Source organism: Gopherus flavomarginatus, chromosome 2, assembly GCF_025201925.1.
Source record: "Gopherus flavomarginatus isolate rGopFla2 chromosome 2, rGopFla2.mat.asm, whole genome shotgun sequence".
NCBI lineage: Eukaryota > Metazoa > Chordata > Testudines > Testudinidae > Gopherus > Gopherus flavomarginatus.
In genome coordinates this window covers 296,942,767-296,958,490 of record NC_066618.1, presented here as the reverse complement: position 1 = coordinate 296,958,490, position 15,724 = coordinate 296,942,767, and the positions used below count along the sequence as shown (strand labels likewise).

The window sequence follows — 15,724 nt, the reverse complement described above, 5'->3', positions numbered from 1 at the left end:
ACGTGAATGCTCTCCTTTCCTTATTCAGAATTTATTTTCAGGGAATATAATGTACTATCAAGGAGACAGTGTGTTCCAATGGGCAGAGCACTGGCTGGGCAGTCAGGAAACCTCAGTGCAGTCGCAGTTCTGCTACTGACCTGTTGCATGAGCCTGGATGAGTTGCCTCTCTGTACCTCAGTTTCCTCATGTGTTTAATAGTCTACTAACCCATACTGCCCTTTGAAAGGTGCTTTCATAGATTCCAAGGCCAGAATGCTGTATCACACAGGCCAGAAAACTTCACCAAGATAATTCTTAGAGCAGCTCTTTTAGAACAACATCCAGTCTTGATTTAAAAGTTGTCAGTGATGGAGAATCCACTACAAACTTTGGTAAATTGTTCCAGTGATTAATTACTCTCACCAATATAAATGTATGCCTTATTTCACACAGGCTCTGTTCAAGATGGTTTCTCTCAGCCACAGTCTCCCAACAAAATGGTGACCGAGCCATTGCTCAGGCTCTCTTCCAGGGGCCCAAAGGTGCTGGTGGTTTTGTTTTCTTGGGTGAAAGAATGTGGGGTTGTGTGCCCCTTTCTTTTCTAGTCCATTGAGTCTTGGAAGCTGATTCTTCTAAAGCAGTGGTTGTCAACCAGCGGCACAGGGTACATAGAGGTCTTCTAGGGAGAACATCAACTCATGTCAATATTTGCCTAGTTTTACAGCAGGCTATATAACAAGCAATAGCAAAATAAGTACAGCTTAAAATTTCATACAGACAAAAGGAGAAAGTCAGCAATTTGTCAGTAAGAGTGTGCTGTGACACATCTGTATTTTAGATCTGATTTTGTAAACAAGTAGTTTCTAAGTGAGGTGAAACTTGGGGGTACACAAGACAAATCAGACTCCTGAAAGGGGCACAGTAGACTGAAAAGGTTGAGAGCCACTGTTCTAAAGGATCCCCTCAAAGCAAAGTTTATCCAAGCTGTGAGGAAGAGGATCTGAAGTCTGGTGGTGAAGGCTCCATGTGTAACCCACACACCTCCTGGGTGTGGTGTCCTGTGCCTTCTAGTGGCACCAAGACCACTTAATGAGAGAGAGCTAAAATGAGTCTGTGCTGCAGCCTTTTAGCTCATGCGGCAGAGACTCATGCAGGAAGTTCCAGAGGCACTAGGTTCAATCCCGCTCACCACCAACAGGAGTGTGTCAATGTTACAAGTGGGAGCACGTCTGGAATTTCAACTGGGAAGTCTCTGAGCTCGGGACGTGCTTCCTCAGCAAGGGGAAGTATGTAACCCACACACCTCCTGGGTGTGGTGGTCTGTCCTATCTAGTAGCACCGAGCCCATTTAGAGACAGTTAAATGAGTCTGCTCTACAGCCTTAGCTAACAGCCAGTTAGCTCATGCAGTAAAGGATCAAGCACTAAGCTCCATAGGTCCCAGGTTTGATCCTGCCTACCAACAACCAGAGTCTATCAACATTACGTGTGCCCTCCCCCCACTTGTGTTTGCTGAAATGTAAATTGCTCTGTTCACTAGCATCTTCTTCCCCTGCTGTCTTGATGACCCTGTTTGCTGCTTGTATAAATCCCCATTCCTTTGTTTAGGACAGACCTCTTTAACAGCATTTACCTAGGAGGGGCTGTCGGGTTTTCACAAGTAATGTCGTACAGGGGGAACTCAGAACTCTCTATGTAATGTTGCATCATGATCTTATTGACCAAAGAATTGTTAGTTTTCAAATGGTACCTCCAGGGATTTCCCTACACCCCCTCTGAATTTCCCCAACACCCCCACCTCACAGTTTTGTGAACTGGTTACATGCCAAGCTGGCAGCTGAACTTTGCGACTTTGTCCTCACCCACAACTATTTTCACATTTGTGGACAATATATACCTTCAAATCAGTGGCCCTGCTATGGGTACCCGCATGGCACCATAGTATGCCAACATTTTTATGGCTGATTTAGAACAACGCTTCCTTAGCTCTCATCCCCTAATACCACTACTCTCCTTGCGCTACATTGATGACATCGTCATCATCTGGACCTATAGAAAAGAAGCCCTTGAGGAATTCCACCATGATTTCAACAATTTCCATCCCACCGTCAACCTCAGCCTAGACCAATCCACACAAGCGTTCCATTTCCTTGGCACTACTGTGCTAATAAGCGATGATCACATAAACACCACCCTATATCGGAAACCTACTGACCGCTATACTTACCTACATGCCTCCAGCTTCCATCCAGGACACACCACAAGATCCATTGTCTACAGCCAAGCTCCAAGATACAACCTCATTTGTTCCAATCCCTCAGACAGAGACAAACTGTCTTAAATGAGCTATCTTGATTATCACTACAAAAGTTTTTTTTTCTCCTGCTGATAATGGCTCATCTTAATGAATTAACCTTTTAGAGTTGGTTGGGCGACTCTCACCTTTTCATGTTCTCTGTATGTATATATATCTCCTCACTATAAGTTCCATTCTATGGATCCAATGAAGTGGGCCCACGAAAGCTTATCCTCAAATACATTTGTTAGTCTCTAAGGTGCCACAAGTACTCCTGTTCTTTTTGCGGATACAGACTAACACGGCTGCTGCTCTGAAACATGCCAATTTAGTGACTGTTTGGAAATCTGAATTGAAATTGAAACATTAATACATACTTTAAAAGCATATCAGTGTATAATAAAATACGTGTCTCTGAAAGTATGATAGATTTGAAAAGTATGAACATAGACTAGCTTCCTAATACAGCTGTTGTTTTTTATGACAATGTCAGTACATTCATTTCCATGATGTTGGCCAAACTAATAATTTCAAATGATGATTTGTAAGCAAAGTCTCAAGGAGCTCTCCCTGACAACTAGTGATGGGCTGGGGACTGGGGGGGAAGGCTTCAGGACGAGATTGTATTTACATTCACACCTAATCTACCTAGGTATCCAGCAAACAGAGCTGTGTTGCCCAAGTGATAGATTTTGGCTGGGGTTGGGTTACAGATCACTTGAATGTGGGGGTTGAGGTTGGGAATGAAATGTTGTTCTTATTGTATGAGTAAAAGGCAGTAGAACTGTACTTAGCCTGTGCTGATTGAGGGCGTCAAAAGAAAGGGTGGGGACCTGTCCCTCTCCTATGTTTAAAGACAGAGCTGATTAGGCTCCATAGAGAGTCTTTTGTTCTGTTAAGTGACCACTGCAGCTGAAATCGCTGATAATCAGGTCTACGTGCTTAGTCCTGCTATGGGGACAGTGTTCCTGTGGGGACAGTGTTTTTGTATAAAGGACAGCCCAGACTGCACTAGCAGCGAGGTTCCCCTACGGAGAGTTCAGCTGAAATCACTGAGAGCGGGTGGAACCTCAAGAGACCAACTCGCAGAGGTCACAGTGGCAGGCGGCAGCAGAAGGTGACTGTGCAGGGCCATTGGCAACAGAGCGGTGGAGTGAATGGACAGCCATGGCCAGAGCGAACAGTGAGCAGCTGGAAGAACGAGCAAGGTGCCTTCTTGCCCCCCACCTGGGAGGATTGCTCATGTGAAAGCACCTCCGACAGCTTAAATAAGGCGCACATTAAATAAACATTTGTTTGTTGGACTATATTTTAGTGATTTTGCTCCAGAATGCTAGATTTGTGACTGGAAATGGAAACTTATATAAATATGCTTCCTAGTAGGCCAAGATTTTTAAAATGCAGTATTTGCCAAGGTTGTTATCTCACGTTGTTGCTATCTTGAGAGGTCATTATGTTGGGGAGTTTCTGTACTGAACTTTTTTATTATTATAATTAATTTTTACATAAGAATAGTCATACTGGGTCAGACCAATGGTCCCTATAGCTCAATATCCTTTTTCCGACAGTGGCCAGGCCAGGTGCTTCAGAGGGAATGAACAGAACAGATAATCATCAAGTGACCATCCCCTGTTGCCCATTCCCAACTTCTGGCAAACAGGCTAGGGACACTCAGAGCATGGTGTTGCATCCCACCCCATCCTGGCTAATAGCCACTGATGGACCTATTCTCTAGGAATGTATTTAGTTCTTTTTTAATCCTGTTATAGTTTTGGTCTTCACAGCATCCCTTGGCAAAGAGTTCCATGGGTTAACTTTATATTGTGTGAAGAAGTACTTCCTTTTTTTTTTTTTTAAACCTGCTGCCTATTAATTTCATTGGGTGACTGCTGGTTCTTGTGTTATGTGAAGGATTAAATAACATTTCCTTATTCACTTTCTTCACACCAGTCAAGATTTTATAGACGGCTATCATATCCCCCCTTAGTCGTCTCTTTTCTAAGATGAAAATTCCCAGTCATTTCAATTTCTCCTCCTGTTTCATACCCCTGATCATTTTAGTTGCCCATCTCTGTACCTTTTCCATTTCCAATATATCTTTTTTGGGATGGGGTGACCAGATCTCCTCACAGTATTCAAGGTGTACTCATACCATGAATTTTATATTTTCTGTCTTATTATCTATCCTATTCTTAAAAAAGCAACGGTTTCAGAGTAGCAGCCGTGTTAGTCTGTATCTACAAAAAGAACAGGAGTAATTGTAGCACTTTAGAGACTAACAAATTTATTTGAGCATAAACTTTTGTGGGCTACATCCGATGAAGTGGGCTGGAGCCCACAAAAGCTTATGCTCAAATAAATTTGTTAGTCTCTAAGGTGCCACGAGTACTCCTGTTCTTTTTTAAAAAGCAAACAGAATGTTGGGAATCATTGACTGCCACTGCACATTGAGTGGATGTTTTCAGAGAACTATCCACAATGACTCCAAGATCTCTTTCTTGAGTGTTAACAGCTAATTTAGACACTATCAATTTGTATGTATAGTTGAGATTGTTTTCCAATGTGCATCACTTTGCATTGATCAACACTGAATTTCATCTGCCATTTTTGTTGCCCAGTCACCCAGTTTTGTGAGATCTCTTTGTGACGCTTCCCAGTCTGCCCTGGACTTAACTATCTTGAATAGTTTTGTATCATCTGCAAATTTTGCCTCCTCACTGTTTACCCATTTTTCCAGATCATTTATGAATATATTGAAGAGTAATGGTCCCAGTACTGACCCCTAAGGGATACCACTATTTATCTCTCTACATTCTGAAAACTGATAATTTATTCCTACCCTTTGTTTCCCATCTTTTAACCAGTTCCTGATCCTTGAGAGGACTTCTCTCTTATCCCAGGATGGCTTACTTTTCAAAAGTCAATTTAAATTAAATACATTTTTAAAGAAAATTTATATATTTTTAGAAATCTAGATCTGTTATATGTTATGGTGTAACTTGCATTATCCTTATGTTAAATTTGCTTCGTCCTGACAAAATATTTACTTTATTCATATCTCTTTTATATATCTCATCGGTCCTGACACCCCTCCCTGTAAATTTGAACACCTCCCCTAATTTCAATTCCTGGGGAAACCACTGCTGAGGAGCACTAGCTACACAAGCCCATCTCCCACAGACCTGGGCTTAGCGTACAGTGTAAACACATCTAGATCCCAGAGCCTCCCTAGGAGTCCACCCAGTAGAGGGCACCATCACTCATCAAGACACCCAGTCCATACGTTACGGAGGTCATTTTCTTATCAGTCTATATGTCACTGATTGAACCACTGGCGCTCAGAGCATGATGAGAAAGGAGCCCAAAAGTAATGGCTAGGTGTGAACACCTGCCCCAAGTGTTTGGGAAACGCTCAGACCCTGATGAACCCCACACCATATTCCTGGTCCTTCTCTCTAGAAAGAACCAAACCTACCCGCCTCCAATCTCGAACACCCCCACACACTGGGGAAGTTTGGCTCTGGCTCCAAACTCTGCACCTTGGACTTGTGTCTATTACAGCCATGATACCCCTCCAGAGAGGACGTCTTCAGTTTGGCGCTAGACTCACGAAAAAGAAACCACATCCTGAGCTCACCAGTGTGACAGTCAGCAGTCAGTGCTGGGGGGTGAGTGGAACACTAGGCATTGCTGCCGAGTAGGCATTACCAGCAGAGCTGAACACCTCACCGGGAATTAATGGACGAAGCCTGCTTTATAGCAGGTTACCCCCAGCCCCCTTTGCCCTTATGGTAATCTCTTCTCAAAGCATGAAACTGCACTGTCTTTTTCACGGGCTGCCATCTTGTGCATTCAAGGGGGGAAGCACTGTGATAAAGCAGAAGCTGCTGTGTCTGAAAGCAGTAGTCTCAGCACTTTGGTCTCATCCGCGGTTTCATGCTGAGGCTCCCACATATTTCCCTTTTCACTGGAGGATCTGAAATCACTCTGTCACCATTAGTGAATGAACATCCCCAGGAGGCTGAGAAGTATTATTTCCCAGCTAGGGAAACTGAGGCACGGAGCAGGTAAGGGGCTATCTACACTGTGACTGGAGCTCGGGTAGGCAGTGAGGGCTGTACACACCCTTCAGTAGCCTAGGGTACGTACTCCCATTCTGAGCCCACGCCAGGATCTGCACTGGCATGTCTTCACTGCCATCTTTAGCCCTGCTAGCTTAAATCTAGTTCAGGTCGGCCTATCCGAGCTGCAGTCAAAACTCCAACTACAGTGTAGACTTTCCCTAAGTGGCGTAGCCAAAAACATACAGGGATCAACGTCCGAGCCTGGACTCCAAGCAATTGACTCCAGCTGCCGAGCCCTTTGCTCTAACCACTAGAAACTCCTCCTCCAACCTGATCACACTCCCGAGCCTCTTGTGAGTTAGACTGTCATAAAGAAACAGCAGCAGGCGATGGAAAATCTTTACAGTCAGATGAGGAACTAACCCCCTGGGCCTTGGAGAGGATTTGAAATTCACTTCTGCCTGCAGTTGTTGTTTTGTATTACGAGCAGTTATAGGGGATGGTAGCTGGGACCTGTGTAAGGCTGAAAACCTAGCAAATCACTGTGCAGCTGGGTCATCTGTGATTGCACAAATCACACTCTTTTCCCCTGGGAGTGACAGGATTCGGCATCACTCTAACTGGTGCCAATGAGAGAGTGAACGTGTGCACTGAGATCACTGGGGTGCTAAATGTGTGAGAGGAGAATCGGACCCAGAGTGCTCTGTTTTTGCTGACGGGGGAGGAGTGGTTGGGAGTTTAAATACAGATCTGCACTCAGCAGCTGGCTGCTCCAGCTCGTCTGACCTGCACGGAGTTCCCCTAATCAGAAGCTCTGGTACATGTTTTATTTTTTTCAGTCCAGAGCAACTGCAAGCAGCAGAGCGGCCACATAAACAGTTTGCATTCCTCAGTGCTTGTGAAGCGAGGATCTGACCAGGAACTAGCGGGATTTGCTGTTTGGTTGATTAGTCCCGTTATCAAAGTGGTGGGGTTTGCATTTTTGCAGGTGGCTTCAGCGCTGGGGAAAAGGGGCAGGGTTGACGAGGGGACAGACATAAAGGGAAGGAAAGGATTATAGCAGGGCCCTCTTCTTTACACCATCATGTCACCTAGCAACATGATGGGAAGACAGGGAAGGATTTTGCTTCAGAGAAACTGGGTCCCTTGCCATTTCCCCATAAGGTGGCGCCACTGGATTTGAGAAGAGCTGCACGTCCTGTTCTTTCCCCTGAAATGGAGTGCACCCACCTCTGAACCCTGAGGACCCCTTAGATCTGGGCCTAATCCCTGTGGCTGGCCATGAGTCACTGCAGTGACCCCAACCTTGGCTTTGTCTCTGAGCTCCCTTGAACTCGGAGGCAGATTGGGTCTGGATCTAGTGCCTCTCCCGTTAAAACAAGCGACACAAACTGTACTGGAGTGGCGGGGAACAATCCCACAGGCGGTTCCCTTTGGCTAAGAGATTGTCACTACCAGGGCCAGCTCCAGGCCCCAGCACGCCAAGCGCGTGCTTGGGGCGGTATGCAGCGGAGGGCGCTCTGCCAGTTGCCGGGAGGGCGGCAGGTGGCTCTGGTGGACCTCCAGCAGGCGTCCCTGCAGAGGGTCCGCTGGTCCCACGGCTCCGGTGGAGCATCTACAGGCACGCCTGCGGGAGGTCCACTGGAGCCGCGGGACCGGCGAGCGGCAGAGCGCCCCCCGCAGTGTGCCGCCGTGCTTAGGGCAGCGAAATGGCTAGAGTCAGCCCTGGTCACTGCTTAACCGAACAACAGCAGAGCTCCAGACAACTGAACCTTGGCAACTTGTCTTGTTTGGCCCGTTCAGGCTCTTTGTTCTCGTCTCCAGTGCTGCATACACAGTTATCAGTGCCAAGTGAAACTGAAGGTAGATCTACATTGCAGTGAGACCCTCGTGGCTGGCCTGTACCAGCTGACTCGGGGTCATAGGGCTCAGGCTAAGGGGCTATGTAAGTGTGTAGATGCTCAGGCTGGAGCTCGAAGTCTAAAACACCGTGAGGTGGGAGGGTCCCACAGCTCTGGCTGCAGTTCTGCATCTACACTGCAATTAAACAGCCCTTCTTGCCCAAGCCATGCGAGCCACAGGCCAGACCCAGGTGTTTAACTGCAATGTAGATGTACCCTAAGGGACCAGGATCCCATAGCCCAGGCCCTCAGGGCCAGTGAGTTATATGGGCCCGTGGTGCCCATGCTCCAGGAATATTAAGGGCCTGAGGGCCTGGCTCCACCAATATGTAGGGTTGGGTCTCTCCCCCGGCCCTCCCTGTCTCCCCTGTGCTCCTCCCCTGGAGCATCTCCCGACCCCACCTGCCACCACTGGCAGTGCAGTGGGGCTAAGGCAGCTTCCTGCCCAGCCTCGCTCCACACCACTCCCGGAAGTGTCTGGAATGGCCCTACGGCCCCCAGGGAGGGTGTGTCTCGGCATGCGGCTCCTGCCCCAAGTGCAGACTCTGCAGCTCCTATTGGCCAGGAACTGCGGCCAATGGGAGCTGCGGGGGCTGTGCCTGCAGGCAGGGGCATGTGGAGACCCCCCCCACTGGGTTCCCCGCCTAGGAGTTGCTGCCAGAGGGGTGTGCGGGTCGCTTTCGTGAGCTGCCTGAGGTAAGCACCACACCCCTCATCCTCTCCCACACCCAGCCCCCTGCCCCAGCCCAGAGCCTGCACTCCACACCCAAACTCCCTCCCAGAGTCTGCCCCTCACATCCCCACCTGCACCCCAACCCCCTGCCCCAGCCCAGAGCCTGCACCCAAACTCCCTATCAGAGCTTGCCCCCCAAATCCCCACCTGCACCCCAACCCCCTGTCCCAGCCAGAGCCGGCACCCAGCACCCAAACTCCCTCCCAGAGCCCGCACCCCTCCCACCCCCAAACTCCTTCCCAGAGCCTTAGGCAGGTGGGGGGACGGAGGGACTTGGACCCAGTCTGGACACCAGCAAAAATTATACAAACCTGCCCCCCCTGCAGGTCCTCAGCCAGGGTAACTCAACATAGCTCCATTGACTTCCAGGGAACTACAGCAATTCACACCAGCTGAGGATCTGGCCCTATACTGCGTGGCTATCTGGCATAACTTGGAGTGTTCGTGTTCTCACATTTGGGCATGTCTTCATTCCAGAGTTAGCCTCGGCTCTTACCCTAACCCCTGTCCACACACCCAACCCTCTCACCCAACTCAAGTAGTGTTTTCATCCCAGGCTACCTGGCCCCACTAGGGTATGGGCTACAGCCCGGTTTCCTCTTTCACCCAGGCTGACACCTGCCCACTTTGTACTAAGGACACAAGCTAAACTACTTAAGTACTGACAGGCCTCCAGTGCCTTCCTACAATTCCCCACTGAGTGCCCAGAAAGACAGACAAGTCCTTCCACAATTTACCAGGAAGGAATGACAGAGTGTCTCAGCTTCCAGCAGCATGAAGAACTGTGGACTATGCCCCCAGAAGCCCTAGCCACACACACAGGGTATTGCAGGACCAGTGAGGACCGAGTAACTTGAGCAGGGCTTCACAGTGTGGCTGATGTGAGCTGAGCTAAGCTAACACAAGTGCTCAAACCCACGTGCCTCACTTGAGTTAACTCTGCAATGGAGACATTGCCTTTTTGTTTGCTTGTAGTGTGCCGAGGGCAACACAGTTGGAGAGCCACCTTAGGGAATGTGGTTACAGCTCATGACAATGTTTTCCTTGGCCACACTACAAACATGAAACCATGTTAGAATGAGGCTGCCCTAAATTCACCAGACAAGGCTGTGTGTTGCTGACACAGTTTGAGCTATAGTGGAGAGGGACCCTAATGGTTTCGGGTCAACTTCAGACATCTTGGTGTCTCTGGTTGAGCAACCAAACTTTAAGGGATGCAAAATCAGAGGCTAATTTTCTTAGTGTTGGCCATCAAGCTCTGGGTAAATGCCTGCAAATTAGTAATCGTCTCCAAACTTTCTGGATCTGCAAAACCAGGCAGTTAATCTTCTCGTGAGATTTCTGGTCCTTTCTATTTCCCTGTCAGATTGATCTCACCATCAGAAAAGGCCTCTCTTGGCACTTCTGTTATTGACTGCTGAAGCTGAAAATGCCAAGACTCATGACTAAGAAGTAGTATTAATCATTAGCAATAAATTAGAGATGGTCAAACCTCAACATTTCCAGTCCCTCAGAAATTCTGACATTTTGAAATTTGTGTTTCTTCTGAATTGGAATGAAAACAAAACATCACACAATTTGCAGCAAAATAAAAACATTTTCAAAAATTTCATTTGGGGTCAATTTTTTTCAAAATTTTCTTTTTTGGGTCAATTGGATGCTTCATTTTGATAACACAACCTTTTTTTTTCTGATTTTGACTTTTAAAAAAAATAAAGATTTTTATTTTCCAATTAAAGGTCCCTTTGAAATGAAAAGTGGAAACATTCTGTTCAGAGGGCGTCCAAATGCTTTGTGTGTGAGGAGCTGCTAAATGAAATTGCATTGAAATCCCATGAAGGCATGTTTTTCCAATGTAAAAATGTTCCATTTTTTGGAAAATGACTGACCAGCTGTAATAAGAATAATAGTTAGTACCTTTCACTTCACGGGCTCCAGTACTCTATAGAGAATGAGTCTTAATCCATTTACAGCATCCTTGTAAGGCCGGTAGATATTGTTATCCCTATTTTATAGATGGGAAGAATGAGTCACAGGAAGGGGATGTGACCTCCCAAAGGTGACTTGTGCGCACGAGAATTGACACCGAATCACATTTTATGGTGTACAGCACTAGGGAGCCTGGAAAACATTCCCCGTCTCACAGCTATATGTGTTGTCTCTCTTGGCATTTTCTTAGGTGGCTATTTACAGTGTTTAAGAAATGCTATCAGGGTTGTGGCGGAGGGGGAATGACACCAAAATAAAACTAGCTGTCTGCAAAGTGCTTCCATTCCGTTTGCTTCCAAAGAGATACCTGGAGTGTTGTTTGTTTGTTTTTTTAAAGAAAAAAAATTACATTTGAAATACCAATAAAGTTCAATTCCAGCAGCGCAACACTCACGAGCAACCCTACAATAACAGCCCAGCAAGAGCGGCTCAGTGTTTGGGAGTGAATGAGGCTCTCAGCCCGGGTAGACAGATGTGCACTAGCTCCTGCCTCCCCAACCCACTATGAATAGCTGCGTGAACACTGCACCGCCGATGCAGGCTCAGGCTAGGCACTCGAGCTTGGAGCCGGCGTTGGGCGGGTTTGCACTCAGGTGGCTTACTCGTGCTCCACCTGTGCACCAGTGTTCCATGTCCTAGCATGAGCCTGTCTAGCCAGGTGGAATGGCGTGGTCTCAGCTGCAGCGTAGACATACCCTGACATACTGCAACCCAACCCAGACCCAACTAGAGGTGCTGGGTCTGGGTTGGGTCAGCTGGGAAAACAACTGGAGTCTCTCGGGCTTGGGACTGGTCATGTGAGCTTGGGTCCAATTCAGATCAGGCCAAAAAAGTAGGTCCCAGCAGTGCTCCCCCTGAGGGACCCTACAATAATTAACCAGTATGCCCAGCCCAGCACTCCTTTCCAGTCTTATTTAACCAACAAAACAAAACAAACAAGGCCACAGAAAGGGGAAAAAATCATTCTGAAAACAGACTTCTGCCGCAAGTGGCTGTTCTGCAGTGAAGGACGTATAATCCTTCATCAGGGCAGGAGGCTGAGCACTGGTAGAATAAATACCTCCCGTTTACATATAAATGCATAGCCCTGGCCCAGCCCCCGATGCTGAGTTTTCCCATTAGCTAACAGATTTCTCCCTTGGTCTCCTTTAAGCTTTCAGGTAAAAAGTCCCTGCTGAACAATTAGAGAGACGTATGTGGTTCAGGGTCCCCTGGCTTCCTTGATAATTTCTCTGTCTCATTGATCCCGGGGTCCTGTAGGACACCAGCTGGAAAGCTAGGAGGATAAATAATGAAGGAGCGTTCATTTAGACTTCAGGGCTGGTCTCTAGTCATCTCCACCTGCTGCAAGATTCCAGGCTCTTCCTCCATTAACGTCTCCAACGTAGGGGAAATACCACTGGGGAAAAGGTTGGGAAATTGACATCTGGTATTCTTGAAAGCCTCTGGCCTTATTCCTTAGTCTTGTCCTGCAGGTGCTGTATGCAGCTAAAACTGGGAGTCATTTACAGCTCCCTAATCCTGAAGCCACCTAGGAGTTCTTTCTAAACTACATCTGTCGTCAAGGGGCTGTTTGCCCACAAGGGATTGCTGGAGCTCAGGAGCCCTCCAGTCATTCCTACTTCCCCCTCACAATGGCCCCCCGCCCAGTGCCCGGGGGAGGCTGGTAGAAGTCATCTGTGCTTGCTGTGTGCCAGCTGGGGATTCCCTCCATCTGCGAGAACTCAGAGCTGGGAGAATGCAGCTGCTTCCTGATCCCTTCCTGCTGCACCCACAGGCACAGGGAGACCAGAATGGGGCTCTGGACTGAGCCATCCATCTCTCTGCTCTAATTTTGAGTTCTCCTGGTGGTTTACTTGGTGGAACTTGAGCGCCAAGGTGGAAATTTAACAAAGGACCATTTAGGATGAATACGAGGAAGAACTTCCAAACAGATGTGGTCCCGACTGGAACCCAGGATCCGAACAGCCCCGCCCTTGGGAAAGTCTGGGTCAGTCTCTGGTTCCTAATAATTTGCAAGAGCCTCTGTGAAGCCCCAATCCTCAAGTCACTTTAAACGGTGGAGCCTGGTGCAATAACTGGGGAAGGCTGACGGCAGCACTGGCCTGTGACGGGGATACTGAGAGATCAGACTCCGAAGGAGCTCCCTCTGCCTATCCCAAGGGCCATCTGCTGACTGTAGCTCTGGAGGATCTAGCGCAGAGGCCTAGCCAGCACTGGCAGGGGAGGAGGAGGGGGAGACAAAAGTCCCAACAACGCTGAGCTGTCTCGCTTTGATTTTTCACTTAGAGACAACTTTTTGCTTAGTTTTTTTTTTAAAAATTGTATTCTACGGTGTATTCCCACATTTTTAAAAAAAGTCCACATTGAAATGAACCATTTGATCAACCTGAAAAGAATATGTGGTGGAGGAGGGGGTTAAATTTCTCTTCACAGAGAGTTTTGAAATTTTTAGTTTTCACTCTGAACTACAAGGAAACCAAATTTCAAAATCTCAAAATCCTTCACAAAATGGAACTTCCACCCTCCATCCAGCTCCTCTTCTTTGTGTCAGTTGTACAGTATCATTGGTCACCTCTTCCGCCTCTGTGCACTGGGCAAGTGCTGTTGAAAACCCAGCAGCAATCCAACAGCCTCAAGACAGGTGCGGATGTTAGCGTCATTACCATCTGGGGGCGAAATATATTTCTAGGAAATCAGGAGGCGAGAGCCTGGTTAGAGCCAGTCTGGAAAATTACATTTCACAGCAACACTCAGACACCTCAGCAAGGTGTTTCCAGACAGAGAGCAGCTTTACTCAGAAGTTAAAAACAGACCATCAAGTATCAGGAGGGTAGCTGTGTTAGTCTGTATCCACAAAAACAACAAGGAGTCCGGTGGCACCTTAAAGACTAACAGATTTATTTGGGCATAAGACATCATGGGTAAAAGACTCACTTCTTCAGATGCATGGAGTGAAAATTACAGATACAAGGATAAATATACTGGCACATGAAGAGAAGGGAGTTACCTTACAAGTGGAGAACCAGTGTTGATAAGGCCAATTCAGTCAGTGTGGATATGGTCCACTTCCAATTTTCTGGGACCCTTTTTCTGATAGAAAACTCAGTTCTGATGCAGATCTCAGGCAGGTGTGAGGTCCCTGATTTCTAGCACCACCTTCCAGAGGAGATCAAGCTGTTTCTCTAAGATCAGCCTTGGTTCAAGTGATCATGAGCTAATTCAGTTCAAACTAGATGGAAGGATAAACAAAAATAGATCTGGGACTAGGGTTTTTTATTTCAAAAGGGCTAACTTTAAAGAATTAAGGAAATTAGTTAGGGAAGTGGATTGGACTGAAGAACTTGTGGATCTAAATGCCGAGGAGGCCTGGAATTACTTTAAGTTGCAGCTGCAGAAACTATCACAAGCCTGCATCCCAAGAAAGGGGGAAAAAACCATAGGCAGGAGTTGTAGACCAAGCTGGATGAGCAAGCATCTCAGAGACGTGATTAAGAAAAAGCAGAAAGCCTACAAGGAGTGGAAGAAGGGTGGGATTAGCAAGGAAAGCTACCTTAGTGAGGTCAGAACATGTAGGGATAAAGTGAGAAAGGCTAAAAGCCAAGTAGAGTTGAACCTTGCAAAGGGAATTAAAACCAATAGTAAAAGGTTCTATAGCCATATAAATAAGAAGAAAACAAAGAAAGAAGAAGTGGGACCAGTAAACACTGAGGATGGAAAGGAGGTTAAGGATAACCTAGGCATGGCCCAATATCTAAATAAGTACTTTGCCTCAGTCTTTAATAAGGCTAATGAGGAGCTTAGGGGTAATGGAAGGATGACAAACGGGAATGAGGATATGGAGGTGGATATTACCACATCTGAGGTAGAAGCCATACTTGAACAGCTTAATGGGACAAAATCGGAGGGCCCAGACAATCTTCATCCGAGAATATTAAAGGAACTGGCCCATGAAATTGCAAGCCCATTAGCGAGAATTTTTAATGAATCGGTAAACTCGGGGGTTGTACGGTTCAACTGGAGAATTGCTAACGTAGTTCCTATCTTTAAGAAAGGGAGAAAGAGTGATCCGAGTAACTATAGGCCTGTTAGTTTGACATCTGTAGTATGTAAGGTCTTGGAAAAATTTTTGAAGGAGAAAGTAGTTAAGGACATTGAGGTCAATGGTAATTGGGACAAATTACAACATGGTTTTACTAAAGATAGATCATGCCAAACCAACCTGATCTCCTTCTTTGAGAAGGTGACAGATTATTTAGACAAAGGAAATGCAGTAGACCTAATTTACCTCGATTTCAGTAAAGCATTTGACACGGTTCCATATGCAGAATTATTAGTCAAATTGGAAAAGATGGGGATCAATATGAAAATTGAAAGGTGGATAAGGAACTGGTTAAAGGGGAGACTACAACAGGTCGTACTGAAGGGTGAACTGTCAGGCTGGAAGGAGGTTACTAATGGAGTTCCTCAAGGATCGGTTTTGGGACCGATCTTATTTAACCTTTTTATTACTGACCTTGGCACAAAAAGCGGGAATGTGCTAATAAAGTTTGCGGATGACACAAAGCTGGGGAGTATTGCTAACACGGAGAAGGACCGGGATATCATACAGGAAGATCTGGATGACCTTGTAAACTGGAGTAATAGTAATAGGATGAAATTTAATAGTGAAAAGTGCAAGGTCATGCACTTAGGGATTAATAATAAGAACTTTAGATATACATTGGGGACGCATCAGCTGGAAGCAACAGAGGAGGAGA

The 15,724-nt window shown here is 46.6% G+C and overlaps 1 protein-coding gene across 2 annotated transcripts in view; it reads left to right on the top strand.

Annotated features, from left to right (window-relative positions):
• LOC127045386 (lymphocyte antigen 6E-like) overlaps positions 1–15,724 on the top strand; it is an 810,322-nt gene that overhangs the window by 627,808 nt on the left and 166,790 nt on the right. The window contains exon 3 of one of the 2 annotated variants that reach the window (XR_007772665.1): positions 767–779. The exons of the other annotated variant lie outside the window; for it this stretch is intronic. The gene's annotated coding sequence lies outside the window, so the exon portion shown is untranslated. Of the gene's footprint in view, positions 1–766; positions 780–15,724 lie in introns of those variants that run through there. 2 annotated transcript variants of the gene reach the window in all.